General features: G+C 43.0%; 1 protein-coding gene across 3 annotated transcripts in view; it reads left to right on the forward strand.

Moving 5' to 3' along the window:
- Window positions 1-13,458, forward strand: part of bru3 (bruno 3) — a 253,996-nt gene that overhangs the window by 24,668 nt on the left and 215,870 nt on the right. For all 3 annotated transcript variants that reach the window (XM_011312724.1, XM_011312688.1, XM_011312698.1), the window contains exon 2: window positions 5,427-5,509. The gene's annotated coding sequence lies outside the window, so the exon portion shown is untranslated. The remainder of the gene's footprint in view (window positions 1-5,426; window positions 5,510-13,458) is intronic.

Below are 13,458 nucleotides of genomic sequence, written 5' to 3' on the forward strand. Positions count from 1 at the left end.
TGGAATTGGAGAACAGCATGGCTATTTCTTTTTCGCAAGGCTACTATCACTATCACGAGTAGCGGTAAAACGCGAGGGAAAAATGGAGGAACAACTGGTGGGGACCAGTGAGGCCTTTCCTTCTCTCCACCCTCATCCGGCTTCCCCTTTTTTTTTTCTCCTCTCTTTTCTTCTCCGTTTTCTCCTTTTTTTCCTTTTTTATCGTACCCCTGGTGATGCCTGTATAGCAATCAACGTCTATGGCGCCGCGCCATCGTTCTTCCCTCGCTTCATGCTGCCTCGTAAAAGATGCCGTATTACGAGCGGACGACCGAGACGACAGATCATAAGTCCACATGGGAGAAGCATTTTTCCAATAACGTATAGAGTTATTTTGCCTTTCGTATTATACGCCGAGCTCACCTATAGTTGAAAGCTAGGCGAGTCATACTTTATTCCTTGAAATTGTACTTTTCATCGTTAAATGGTAAAAAGTTCATTCCTCCAGAGGTTTTCCGTCCACTGAAATGATATAAACTGGACAATAAATTCCGATATTTCTCTCGAGCTCGAGAATATAAAACGTATTTGAGTTTACGATTGAGAATTATTGTTATAATTTTATCACGTTGATTGCTCCACGCCATCAAATGGCTCCTCTGGATACTTCAGCATCTCATCAACTTCTCACCCCCTTCTCCCATCTTATTTGCTGAAAGCAAACAGAATTCTCCGGGAATTGGAGCGGGTATGTGGAATTAATCTGCCAGACTGTTGGACTAGTGAAGATGAAAAGTGAACGTATATAGGCAGGTCGTCTATACAACAATAAAGAGGTGGGATTCTGGAATGTCTGGGGAAATGAAAAGCCAACCAAACGACCCACCCGAGGGCACAGTTTCCCCGGTACAATCTTGGAGGGGATAATTTACATATTTACGACTCATTCCTACCTGCGTCCAGTCGTGAGCTTTCAGCAAGCTGTACACAACCATTCGAGTTGGAAAATATATTTCGTTCGATAAACCAACGTTTGATGGTGAAAAAAAAAACTATTCCAAAAAAATAGAGACACTCTGCTCCTGAAAAATTGTCGTAAAGATGAGGTCATGATGGTACCAATGCGGTCCTGTATTTTTATATTTCTCCTCTTGACATTAAAAATCCTGAAGCTAAACTTTCGACATAGATTCAAGTTAAAGCCTCCGGGCTTGCTGGGCACTCTTGGAAAAACGTCTCTTGAATAAAAATCACTCTCAATGGCGCACTTTACCCGTTGCTGCGGAAAAAATTCACGTTACCCCATTCACCCTCTTCCACTTTAACCAATCGTTTTTTACGTCACATTTATCTCAAGACGAATAGCCAGCCTGTTTCCCTCCGATGGTCATCAAAACTCATCTGCATCATTCAGCCATCGGATTTTCAAACTCCCGAAGGCGATTCGATTAATTCAGTTACGATATATTGAGTAGAAACGAGGCAGTAACTGAGATGTGAAGTGTGGCTGTATGGTTTCTCGGTTATAGACCTCTCAAGTACAAGGTCCCTTTATATACGCGCACTGAGCAGAGTTTATGGTGCGAAACTTCTCTGAATGGAGGAAACTGGAGAAATTCCGGTTTCCGGTGTCTAATACTCTGTTCGTTTCCCTTAATTCGGTTATTTATACGCACTTGATGTATTTTACACGAAATTTAAATCGAGGTCAACTTTCAATAAAATGGGAAAAAAAAAATGATGAGTTATGGGAGGAGATGGGATGTGGGTGGATGAAGTAGATTTGGAATAGGAGTAGGAAGGATTAGGAAGAGGATTGCAAAGACAAGGACAGCTTGCACAGCTGACAATGGGAGTGTGGTGGGGTGGATGAGAGCCATATACATAGAGAAGTATCAGTGGGCGTCGGGACTGCGGTTGTTTGCATATTTCAATTTCCTCTGCGCAACATGCTCTACTGCAACAACCCTCTCCGGCATCAAACCAAGCACAGTACATAGTAGCCGTGAAAGCGCGTGCAACACTCCGCGAATAGTACTATTAGCGCCTCCATGGGTATTACACTGCACAAAACGATGATTCTCGGGTATAACTGTTGGCAGTATACATATCCAAAAACGAAATACGATGTGGGATGGCAAAACAAAGAGACATAAGTGCTATGCACTCACTCGTTGAGTCACTTTTATTTGTTATTATGTCCTTACCATCTTTTGTTTTGCTCTCCCTCACCGTGAAAATCGTATATTGGATGCCTTCCATTTCCACTTGTCTACTTTCGAAACAGAATGTCGATGATACATTTCCGACTGAAAGTGGAGCACACACGTCGAACGGTAATCATCAGCATTTATATTCATAACGGGTGAAAGAGATCCCTTGGGTAAAGTCACTGGGACATTCAATTGTCGGTTTAGTCAGCGATGTGAATGGATTATTCATTATTCCCGTCGTTGGACTCTTTTTTTTTTTGCATTCATTCTGCATCGATGAGAAAGCGTTAGACACGGCTAGTAGACTTGCCAGTGATGGAAAAATAAAGCAATCGGTTGAGTGATGTATACGCAAAGTCGAGGGGGGAGGAGTAACGAAAATATCCGAGTTGCATCGATCGTTCTCATAAAATCCATTTTATGACTTGGACCTTGTCCAGTGACTGGTGGATTAGCCATAGCATTGCCTCTCCAGCAAATAAAACGCCTCCTGTTCTTCCCCTCACTATCCCAGCAAAATCGAATATCCCTCTATCTTCTATCGCTCCAAATATAATCCCATCCATCTCTCTTCCCTCGTCTTCAGAAACTCGTCCAAAAGCTCTCCTTCGATCTGTCTAAACTTCTTGGCATATAGCACATCAAAATATCAAGTTTACAAAAGTTGTTGAAACTTATCTGGATATTTTCAAGCATTTCGTGACAGGTAGACCGCCCCCATCCAAAAATTCAACTCACTTTCAATGATGCACCTGTACGAACTCATTAATTTCAATTGAATTAATTAAGTCAAGGGTATCGTGCATGACTGTTTCATCGATGGGATCTGCTCGAATCTTTTTGCCAGTGGAGTACGTGCCTCTGTGATACTGTACACCCCTACCACAATATCCGTTTTATTTCGCGACATGGCGTGCGATACGGGGTACGCGTGACGACCCAACCGAAAGATAGCGACTCCTCTTCCATCCTTACCATCCCCTTACCACCCACTACCAATTCACCTCCTCAAGATCTCGTCTCCACCTAAAACTCACCCCTCTTCAAGATAACTCTCCACCGGTAGAATATTATAAATTTTCCAAAGAGTATATAGCGCGGGTTAAAGATAAGAAACTGGAAACTAAACGAGCTCGCATTAACGCGCCAGTACTGGCCATCAGGTGGTGGACGTCCTCGGTACTATATACCTAGAGAGCCAAGTGATGGATAAGCCGATTCTGGCCGACGATAACCGTTGCTTCGCCTTCCCATACCCCGTCTTTCTCTCCTTTTTCCAAGTATTGTATCGAGGACGAAAGGCCTCGGAGAGGAGGGCGGCCTTTCTGTCTCGACTCTGCGTGAACGTTCAATCTTACCAGACATGCAATATTACCAGTGCTTTATCTTTTTTTTTTTACCCCCCATCGATATATTCTTTTAATACCTTTTATATTTGATAGCACAGCTTGAAATTTCGGGGATAAAAAATCACCGCATTTTTCATGTATCAATATTTACTCATTTTTTAGTTCGAGTAATACATGCTGACGGGAGATATCAAAAGTTGGAAAAAAAGATTTTATTCCGCATAAGATGCGTCCTTTTTCCAATTGCCAAGAATATTTTATGAATTGTGGTGTATTCCCATGTGATACATAGCCGGTGCCCGGTGTAACCAGGGAATAAGAGCGTCATGCAACCTGTCCCAGTGCAATTAAGATAAGAACCAACCCCGATGTTTATAAATATAAGGTAATATCCCGGTTTTGCAAGTGGTCTAAAACCAACTGCTCACCGCAATTTTACCGTTGCCATTGTGAATAGAGTCTGTACTGGGCTTTTTGGTTGCTAACACACTTGGTAGTGGTGATAGTGTCCCGTTGTTACACACAAGAGGCAAATGTGCCTGGCGTGACAGCCCGCGGGCGCGAAGAAACTTTTAGTTCCATAACCGTAGTCTCTATACTTGCCTTATTCAAGAAGCACTCTACCCAACCCGTTCTGGCTCTCGAGTGTACGTCATACCGTCCGTATCAACAGACCGCGTAACCGTGCCTGCGAGATAACAGGTCCTGGGATGAAAAATTACATGCATACTCCGACTTTTTTCCTTTTTTTTTTTCTTCTCTTGCGAAACTACTTACTTCGAATATTTTCCTCTCCATTCCGTACCACCCTCTATAATAATATTTCATCTTGCTTTTTGGCTGATGTGTATGAATATTGAAATCCTTATCCCTCGTGGGCTCGAGAAGAATTTGGCAGATGAGAAAATTTTCATGAAAAATTTCAACTGAATCGAATAATCGGAAATCTCAGTGTTGTGTACTCGGGTTACTTTAATGATATAATGATTAAGACTATTATTTATCCGGGGTAATGGTTGCTTTTAACGTAAGCTATGTGGTTAGTGGACCTTTATGATGCCCTCTTCAACCCTTTTGAATAAATCCTCAAGCCAACAGGTACATGTTGAGTGAGGTACACTCTCCCTGTCCAAACTCTCCAACTCATACGAATACTCGATAATAGTTCCAACCATCGGCCAATTACCAGGGTGAGGTTAATTACTATCGTTTTAACCTGTTACACAGATGGTTTTCCTATAATTCGGTTCTTCAAAATGCGCCCTTCGGTGCTATATTAAAATTTGTGATTCTAGTACAATATTCCGAGGGCAACACGTGACCACTGGTAAATACCCCAACGATAAATTACTTTGCGCCGTGAATTATTGGAGTTGGTAATATCAGAATTTCGATACGACTGGGAGAGGGGGAATATATACATATGCGTATCGGTACACGAGGTGAGATAACGCCTCGAGATAGCAAGACTCGTACAGAAGTTTGCGTGAGTCGTGGAATCAGGTCGAGTGGGTTAGTTTATGTGCGTTATAAGATGCTTGACATTATCTGACGGTAATGGGTACAATGGTGAATACTTTAATTACAGTGGACAACTCACTCAGTCCCATGACAACGGTATTCACCACTCAGAGAAGAATCTACTTCTCAAATTGATAAAAATAATCACCATCATCTTTTTATTATCATCATGACTCTTGGCGGGAATTAATGAACGGTAATCTTCTTTTTTCCTCTTTTTTTTTTTAACTCACCAAGAGAGGATGATGGTTTTTAACTTGACATTAAATTGATTCTCAAGAGCTATAAATTTCCCGCTGAATCGGGTCAAATCGCCCGCGATTAATGTCAAAATAACTATTTAACGTCATATTGTCCATTTCAGGCTGTGCATTTTTGACCTACTACAGTCGTGACAGTGCAATCAGCGCCCAGAACGCTCTGCATGAGAAGCGGACTTTGCCAGGGGTGAGTTTTTAAAATTTCTCTCTCCCCATTCACCGGATGTATTTACATAAAACATGTGCATGAGAGAATAGATGGAAAAATACCTATTTTCATAAATTTATTTTGGTCTGGGTTGAGCCGAAGTGAAATAACGCGGATAAAAAAAAAAATGAACAGAGGGAGGTTGAGGGGGAAAAATGGAATTTTCGAATGGTAGATCGATGGAGAGGAGTGTTTATGCTCTCTTTGAAATTCTCCCACCCCTCTCTGTACAGTAGCGGACTGTTTAACTGCCAGAGCAGTGCCAACACGCCCCGTGCCATTATCCTTGATGCCACGGCATCTCTTCCCTCTCTATTATATACTTTTGGGATACCGTTGAGTATAGAGGCACCCCTGGCGTTATGTTTCGTTAATCTATCCCCCTTTCCACCCCGTCCGAAAACAACGATGCTACGGTCTTGGCACTGCTGCCAGCAGAAATCGTTTTAAATGTTATGTCGAGAGATGCGGGAGAGGCTTTAAACGGATGGGCATATTTTGAATTACGACTTTATAAAGGAAAATGGACGGGGAATACGTCTACGAATATTATCTCCAAATACAAGATAGAAGAATAGTGAAAAGTTTTGGTAATTGTCAGTGGGAATTGCATGTTACGGTTTCGGATGTTTTTGATGGTTATTCCAGCGAATTCAAATAAATCAATTGGGTCGGGCTTATTCATGTCGTATATACCTGAAGAAGACCCCGGGCTATTTCAAAGCCGATCTACCTCGGCATCCGGCATCGCGCGTTCCGTTTCAACCGAGATAAGATAGTAAACTAGATCCGGTAATGGTATTGAAACAGATGTCGAGCCGTTGGCTTGCGGTATACCCGGGTATATCCAAGCGATCTCTGTTAGATGTACAGACAGATTCTGCACAAACCCTAGTCGTAGCACAGATGTACCGCATGGACACGTTTGTTTGTCACACTGTTTCTCTATGAAACCTTGCCATCCAACTTCAGGTAACTCACGCTCTATCGTGAATATCAACTCGTCGGGGCTAATTGAATCCGATCATCGTCCCCCAGCATCCACCAGAATACACACACCTGAGGTCATAAATACCGAGTAGTCTATACACACAATTATAAACATCTGAAACCGATATTCAAACACTGTACGGGCGATAACAATGCTTTGTAATGGGACTTGTTCAAAGACTGGGTTAAGAATAGCGCGGCACACGTGTGGGGCTACAGGGTGTGGGATATTTAAAAGAATTCCGATTATTGAGAGAAGTCGAGGGAGATGAGAAATGGTAACACCACGGGAGAAATGAAATTCTGAAACCGGAGACTATTAAATTTCCAGAAGAATCGGCCTTTTTATAAATTGAGTTTTTAGGGCAATCGATATTTAGGAAAAAATGGCGAATAACACTGAAATAACGAAAAATGGCAATCTCTCATCTCTCACCTCATCTCGTCCGTCATCTGGGGCTCAACATCAATCAAAAACTCGCGTGGACATCCGGTATATTCCAAGGGCGGGCACGAAAAAATAATTATAAAATAAGAAGAAGTGCAGCACGCTCCAGTGTAATACAATCTAGTGGGTTTCTATTTAAAGACGAGGCCAGTTTCCATTCCACTCGTTCTCGAAATCGATCTACGCCTTACTGAGTCAGAATTAAAGATCGCTAAAGTCTTTTTATCTGAAACTCTACGTACCTCTGATTTTTTTTTCCCTCAATACAAGGAAAACGGAAAGAATCCACTTCGGTCGTTATACAACTTTCTACTTTCTACTTTTTCTCTCTGTGATCAGAGTCCAGTACTTGAAAGCTCAGACGAACGAAAAGAATCGGGAAAAAAAGAGAAACGATAAAATCTATCCTAAACAAACGTGAATGCGACAGGGAAAAGCGTTTTCCAGGGGTTTCCTTCAATTCCATGTACATTGGCGCACACTCTCGTCTCGTCAACGTTATAAAGCCTTTCCCGATTTAATTCGTGTTTATTTACCTTCATCCGATCTTGCCAAGCCTCGGGGCTGTTTACGGATTGCCAGATGTTACCGCAGAGACGCGGTTTATCGCCTTGTATTTCATTGGAGCGGAAGAAAAATTTTTCAACTAATCCGAGAGTCCCGAAAATTTCATTGATCAGTAATATAGGGCAATTATTTTTTCCGGATTTTAGTTTTTCAATTGTTCATTAGAGAAGTTGTTTGGAGCAGCTCGAAAATTCAGTGAAAGGTTCTCGACAAAGGCCAACTCGACAAATTGGCCGGGCGATTTACGACGTTGTAATTGGAGGGCTCGAGAAAGCCGTACATACCCTTGAGAATGAAGTGAAAACATACACGAGGGCCTGGCAAAACCGTCATGTAAAATAGTTGAAAGAATGAAAGTGAAGTGAAGATAAACGTTAGTTTACAGGTTATATTCCTCAAGGTTTGAATATAATACTGGGTTACAACGGGGTGAGTTTGATATAGCGCTCGGGTAGATATATCATTCTCTTGTGGACTGATTTGCATAAGGGGAATAATTCTCACTTGTGTTCATGTTATATAAAGTCAGAAAGATAAAGCAGAGAGGGAGTTTGTGGGGTAGATGTAGTACGAAAAGAGATGGCTGCCAGAGTAGTTGGTATGAACACGCGACACAAAGATCGGCTGTTTCTCCTCCTTCCATCCAAGAATTGTTAGAGTTTCTCCTTAACCAAGTTTTTGCTACTTCCATTGTACACCTGCGCTCTAACACCAGTTGTTCATTCGTCTCTCACCATGATGGCCACAGGGGGGGTAAAGTAAGAAATCCTCCCGGCGGGCTTACAACCAGTTTCTCACCCAAGATATGTTTTGGACTTTACCGTGTTCCACCCACTCCACCCCACACCACCTTTCCACAATCTTTGTTTTCGTATTTGTTTTGTATTTTCATATCCATCTGGGTCATTACCCGTTGGCTATGCCTTCCCCTTGGCTATTCATCATATCTCAAACACCAATCCACCAACAAAAAGTTCATCCCTAACTGGAATGAAAGTTGCGGCTGCAGTGGTATAGTCGTATCATACTCAGACAATGATGAAAACTCTTGGGAATACTCACGCAGACCGGAGAATAGAATTTTCATTTAGATTTCAAGATCAGTTATGGGATTTTATGGGGGGAATCAAGAGGAGTGGGATTATAGTATACAGATGTAATTATGTGCGTACTTTGGGGGGTGAAGAAGAATACCAACACCCAAGGCGACAACGACGCCGCCGTCGCCCTTGCCGCCCTTCCCGCCCTCACCACCCTCCTCCTCATCCTCCCCCTCGCGTGCGCCTCGTGGATTTTCCTCTCTCTCTCTCGCTTTCTTGTTCATTCTTCAACGGCACTGAGTATCCTATTCGCTCCTAACACCGCAAGCCAGTCAGTCGTGCAGTTACGCCCGCCAATCCCGCGAAATTTATCCATTCGTTTTCCTCTTTTTTTTTACTTTTTTTGTTTTTTTGTTATGTTTTTTTTTTCATTTGGCTATCGGCGAGTGGCAATTTTTCCTATCGAATTAAACTCACCGCGTGCTGCTTTTTCCCGTGGATTTTCGACGTTCGGACTATGATGGAATTAAAACTAAAGGGGATCATCTTCGTTTGTTTATGCAACGTACAGTGAACGAACCAACTGAATCCTGCGCAGTTCAACTGGAACATCACTGCGGGGAAACGATAAAAATACGTGTGGCTTCTCTGCTAAAGTTGTTACAGAAATATTTGCGGTTCAGTGAGATTGAAAGTGCGGGTGGCGAATGTGAGCGCATGATATTTTTTCGCGCTCCCTTGGTGAAAAGAAAACTGAAGTTTTTTTTTTTTTTGGTTATTTCGTTTTTGTTTTTGTGAATGAACATTTGAGAAAGAAGTTGATCAAGTGACTGAAAAATGGTGGACTTCGTTGATTATCCCGATATCTATCTCTACGATCAATTGTTGGTAAAGTCAAAATCATTTATTCATCGCCATTTTATTTATTGGCTCGATAAATGCACGACTGATCGATTCGAAGCGGAATTGTAAATTTTAATGGGATCGATTGTCGTCTATAAGTGGGTATCGGTTATGGCCCTGTGAGCATCGAGTGTCGATCGTCCGGTGCGAGTATAAAAGATTCACTCCCGCTGGTCGGAGCATCCTCGAGAATCCCTTTTTACGTGTACTCCAGAGGGTCAGGGGAGGATGAGGAAAAGAGCGGGTGTTCATATGGGACAGCGGTACGACGTGGCAAGAGCTACTTTACGAGAATATCACTTTGATCCGGCGCTTAATGAACGATGGACCGTAAGAGTCTGAATTTAATTAGAGATTGTAACTTCACAGGCGCGGTACCAAGAACGAAACTAGCCTAGTCCCATCTGAAACTTCAGACTACTCTCGGTTTTATCTTTTCTTTTTTTTTCAATTTTTTTTTGACAAGGGTATGAAAAGGGTGGGTAGCCTTTCACGTCAGGGCTATGACGCCCCGAGTGTACAAAGAAGACGCGACCGCCCGGTATTCCTCAGGACCACTCAAGAGAATTCTCCCTCGCGCATCGCGATTGTCATGCAAATGGTGACTCGACGATCAGGCAATATTAACCCCGAAGTGGTGAAAATGGGGGTACAGACTGCCGGCTGGGTTGAATGAAAAATAATAGCCCCGAAACACGTACAGTCCCGGGATGAAAGATGTAATTAGTTTAATACCGAGTTTCGTAGTTATTTCGAAACAATAATTAATGGGTTTGAAAATAACTTTGAAATGTTTAAAAAAATATCGACATTACCACTGGAGATTTTTCACCTGCCACAGAATATAGGGGAGACCTATGATTTTATACAGATCGTAAATCCATAAGGCATTTCACATCTTCTTTCGAAACTCTAGACATGTAGAAAATTGAATATGTCCCTGATGGTACAGGAATAATATCTCTTTTTCTCTTTAAAAAAGTTTCTCATGGGGTGGAATAAGTTCTGTGCCGGAGTGAAAACCTGGAGGAAGAATCGATATTTTTTTTTTCTCTGTGATAAAAAGTTGAAGTTTTGGAGTATTGACCCAACTTATATGACCTTCTTGCATTTTCCAACTGCACTATTGAGACACTAGACTGCGAGAGAGGGAAGATAAAGGCGAGGTGAATTGGAATATATGCCCCTCTCGCGAAAAACCCTCGACTGGTGAAAAAGAAAAACAAATAAAAAGCATTACCATTCTCCTTATAACCCAACTCAATCTTCTTTGTGGTCAGTTTCAATGAAAATGTATTCTCGTGAGTGTGAGGTACGTGCGAGGGGTCAAAAGCACTCGGTGAAAAGAATCTAGCGGTCGGCAAATAACCGAGACCAGAGAATATTTAAGTTCTTAAAAGAATTTTTTTTTTCGCAGTAGCGAATCACCTCTGATTGTGATGTTTGAACGAAAGAAAAAAACAACAGATGATACACTTTGCGGAAGAATTGAAGTGCATTGCTAAAAATACGTTGGACTATCGGGGCAAACACTCGAGTTGCCATTAGCCATTACCATTTCCAGACGGCCACTCTCTTCTTTGGCAAACCACCATCTTTTCTCAAGGTGGACGGCGTGTGCTTGCGATATCTCTCTGAAAAGCAGTTTCTGCTCGGGGCAAAAGCCGTACCGTACTCAGCATTCATACGAGTGTCTCCTAAAAAATATCTGGATATCAAAATATTTATGTGAAGCCATATCAAATGGAATCACATGCATACGCGAACACATAAAACGAACGGATGGAAGGGGAAGTCACAGAAGACGTTTAAAATTTAACGTAGTCTTCCATATTCTCGAGTCTAATTACAGCTCGCATGAGTAAAAATTGTGTAAAAATTCGGTCTGGAATAGGCGATTGTTAGTGGTGTAGGGAGGCGGTGGAAGGGTCCGACCACAATAAAACATTCATCCGCTCTGTATACCTTGGGTTGAAAATAGATTGCCGCACGCCACCGGCACGCCTTTAAAATCACAAATAGCCTTGAAATGTGAAGAATCATCACTGATTAACACTGAATCCCCTGAATCCCCTGAATTCAGTCTCATCAGCGGTCTCGTAATTACTCGTTCTACTTTCCACATATTACGCAAGTCCCACTCGACGTGGTAAACTTTTTAGTTTTTCCTCCTATTTTTATCCACCAGGCGTAGTGCCGGAAGTTTGCAACTTCATTCCCGGGAAGGGTCGTAAGGGTATAATTTCGTCGAAGAGGCTGACGAGCCTGGGCCAACTACAAGTAGAGTGAGACAGCCCTCAAAGATTCTCCTGCTAATTTGATGATCCTCCAGTGCTGAGGCTGCAATCTGCCACTCATCCAGCCGCTTTTTCTCATCCTAACTCGTCCCCACTTTTTTCTCCCTCTCTCTCTCTCAAGTTCTGTACACATGCACTTGTACATTTGCGCGAGAAACTCGTCCCCAAGGGAAAGTTTAATCGTCGCCTCTTCATTTACCACCGAGAGACGGTAATTCCGTAGCTCTTCGGGTTTGTTTTATTTCCAATTTTGCCGTACAATTAATGAGTCGTACGAAAACATAGCGAGTAATCGAAAGACGGAAATTTCTAAGGTTGATATCTCAGTTGCCGGTGAAGATGCGAACCAAGTCCTCGAGTTAGAGCCGGGAGGCGTCACTTAATTTCCGGCTGCAATTCGTTTTGAGGGTGGGTTTCTCTACCAACGTATACCACGGGGATTACCGTAGGTCTGATGAGTTTCACTTGGAGGGCGGAGGCGAGGTTTGGGTCCTAGGACATAGAATCCCCGGTACCGCCAGCGAGAGAAAGTCCAAAGCTATAGGGAAGGCTTTAAGCTTTTGGGTGAAGTACGTAGAGGTTGCGGGAAGGGACAGGCGAGTCGAGAGTAGAAGAAGTGGAGTGAGAGGATAGCTGGGTCAGCGTCACCGGAGTGTATAATTGGCTTGATTGCCGGAGGTTGTAGGTAGGGGGTTCTAATCTCCTTCTCTCTTCAACCCAACGGCTCTGGTCGTACGTAGCCTATCACTTCTCCCTATATTTTCTTCCTCCGTTCTCCTGTACCATCCGTAACTCCATAGTTTGGACAAAATGAAACCGAGAATGTGAGAAATTCCACAGTGGTTTTCTCCCTTCGTTATTTATAACCCTTTACGATCCACTGGGTCAACGAGAACATATGGTTTGCACCATGTGGAAAAAGAGAGCTCACATTTCTACCCGTACCCCTCCCCCCCTTTGTCCCCTCACCCATATTTCCACTCCTTGCTCAAAAAACTGAAAAGCCTCGACCATACGAAAATTATCCATAATTCTTCCCTTAATTTCCCCGAGAACAAGAGGCTCTCCAAGTTGAACAAAAAAAAAAACCCATTATCATTCATGCTCCCATTTATCCACATGGTGTATTAAATCGCTGTCTTACTCCTTGATGAATTGAAGTCATTACTCAAAGTGACTATTTTTGGTATGAGCTGGTGAAAATTGACTCGATGAAGTGAATGATGGATTTTGGCATGGGGCCTCGTTGCCATCCGGACGCGATGTATGTCGGACGGAAGAAGAATTTGATCGGGTATGAGGGGCATCATCACGCAGTCTACTAGCCTCTTCTCCACGGGCCCCCAACGAATCCCTCCATTGCTCTGGCCCCTCTTCACTCATCCCCTTGAAAACTGCGCCCTCTCGCCACGAAGACGAATGGCGGCAATAAAACAGCCCGAGTACGGAGCACGCGCTCGCGTAATGTGTGGCCGTTATAAACGTTTCGGTTGTTACGTTGACGTTGCCTGCCGGATAACTGGCTTGGCACCGACTGCGCTCACGGCAAACCCTATCTCCCATCTACGCGCCAATAAATATTGCCACTGCCACCAAATGCTGGACCATGCTGTGTCATGTGTATCAAATTTTTGTTCAATGTCTCACTATTGCATCCTTCCCACTCCGGCCACCACCCCCCTC

This window comes from Fopius arisanus, unplaced genomic scaffold (assembly GCF_000806365.1).
Source record: "Fopius arisanus strain USDA-PBARC FA_bdor unplaced genomic scaffold, ASM80636v1 scaffold00004, whole genome shotgun sequence".
Taxonomy (NCBI): domain Eukaryota; kingdom Metazoa; phylum Arthropoda; class Insecta; order Hymenoptera; family Braconidae; genus Fopius; species Fopius arisanus.